This window comes from Gadus chalcogrammus, chromosome 1, assembly GCF_026213295.1.
Source record: "Gadus chalcogrammus isolate NIFS_2021 chromosome 1, NIFS_Gcha_1.0, whole genome shotgun sequence".
Lineage (NCBI taxonomy): Eukaryota > Metazoa > Chordata > Actinopteri > Gadiformes > Gadidae > Gadus > Gadus chalcogrammus.
Window position 1 is genome coordinate 26129945 of NC_079412.1, and position 2246 is coordinate 26132190.

Genomic DNA, 2246 nt, shown 5'->3' on the forward strand with positions numbered 1-2246 from the left:
CACACGCACACGCACACGCGCACGCACACACACACACACACACACAGGCAAGAGAAACAGGGACAGGGAAATATTTATTATGGAAGAGAAAGAGAGAGAGATTGAATAAGGACCAAACATGCTGCAGAGAGAGGAGTTAGGAGAAAGAAGGAGACTGAGTCGGTAGAAGAGAGAGAGGCAGAGGAAGACCATGCCAAACAGCAGCTTTTCTCCTCTGGCTTAGGCACACACACATACAAACATACACACACACACACACACACACACACACACACACACACACACACACACACACACACACACCCACACACACACACCACACACACACACACACACACACACACACACACACACACACAAGATGTATATGTAAAAAGACAGTGAGGGAGACAGAAAGAGGAAAAGTAAGAGAAGCTAGAGGGGAGAGTGAGAAAGAACGAGAGAGAGAGAGAGATGTGTTGTGAACAAAAACCCCACAACATATGTTTGTCCTCGGGCTTGTTCTCAAACACTGATTTCAGTTTTTCAGGTCAAACTTTCTCTCATGCGAATACTGACACAATCATAATACTATAATATACAATAGAAGTAATACTACTTCTATTGTATTCCAGAATAACACGAAAAATATGACTTTTGTAAAATAACTTGATGGTCTATTCCCACGTAGAGTATGAACACATCCATCAGTGGAGGGGCCATGTAGCCGTGTGTGAGTGTGTGTCAATGAGGGCACACACACACACATGTGCATGTGACAGGAACACACCAAAGGTTGTGGCCTTTGGGTGAACTGATCCTGGTGATGAAACGCAGTGTCTCAGACGCCCGGCACATCTCGCTCCATCTCTCTCTCTCCCTCTCTGTCGTCTCTCCCTCACTCTTTGAAGTTATCTGTCTTCACCCTCACTGTCTCTCTCTCTCTCTCCCTCTCTCCCTCTCTCCCTCTCTCCCTCTCTCTCTCTCTCTCCCTCTCTCTGTCATCTCTCGCGCCCTCTCTCTGTCATCTCTCTGTCACACTTTGAAGTTATCTGTCTTCACCCTCTCTCTCTCTCTCTCTTCTCTCTCTCCTCTCTCTCCTCTCTCTCTCTCTCTCCTCTCCTCCTCTCTCTCTCTCTCTCTCTCTCTCTCTCTCATCATCCTCTCTTGCTCTCTCTCTTGTATTACTTGGGTCATGAGATGCTCTGATATTGGTCATCCACAAGACCATCTCATGATTTCCTCATCTCAAATGCATCACCACCAAACCTTGCACTCCCAAACCCTGCATGTTATAATGTCCCTTCATGTGAAATGGATGCATCCTGAAAATGTATCAGTCATGTATAGCGAAAATCAAAGTCACAATAATAACGGAAACAAAGACTGTAAAGAAACATTTCAAAACCTTTTAAAGGTGGATGTTTAAACATGCAGTACTTGGTCAAACTGTCATCACAGGTATCATCGTGTTTTTTATGGCATTGAGTTGAAATAAAATCTTTCACCACATTGGCCCATGGTGAGCTATGGCTCTCAGTCTCAACATCTTTGAGACGTGTGTGTGTGTGTGTGTGTGTGTGTGTGTGTGTGTGTGTGTGTGTGTGTGTGTGTGTGTGTGTGTGTGTGTGTGTGTGTGTGTGTGTGTGTGTGTGTGTGTGTGCATAAATGCGTGTGGATTTTTGCATGCTTAGTTAAATACAAGTTAAATATTTGATAATCGGTCTGTGTGAATAGGTGTATTGTAGCGTGCACATGTTTGTTGTGGGTGTGTGTGTGTCTCTCCCTCCTTCCTCTCACTGTCCCTCTGTCATCTTTCTCTCACCCCCCCCCCCCCCCATGCCGGGTCACTCTGCCCCTCTCAGACAAACATTTCAGAACCAAGCACTCCAGGCCTGATGGAGAGAGAGAGAGAGAGAGAGAGAGCGAGAGAGAGAGAGAGAGAGAGAGAGAGAGAGAGAGAGAGAGAGAGAGAGAGAGAAGAGAGAGAGAGGAGAGAAGAGAGAGAGAGAGAGAGAGAGAGAGAGAGAGAGAGATCTAACCCAAAGTGAGAGGCACGGAAAGAAACAAAGAAGAAGCAAAGATAGTTCAACTAGGGAAATCAAAAGAGAGAGAGAGAGTCAGCGAGAGAGAGAAATAACTGCAGAGACAGATAGTGTGCGAGGGAAAACCTCCCGGAGCAGAGAGGGGCATTGCCAAGGACTTTAGCTGTGAGCAGCCAGTCAGCCAGAGACACCCAGGGCTGTCCTCTCTGACTCCCTGTCGTG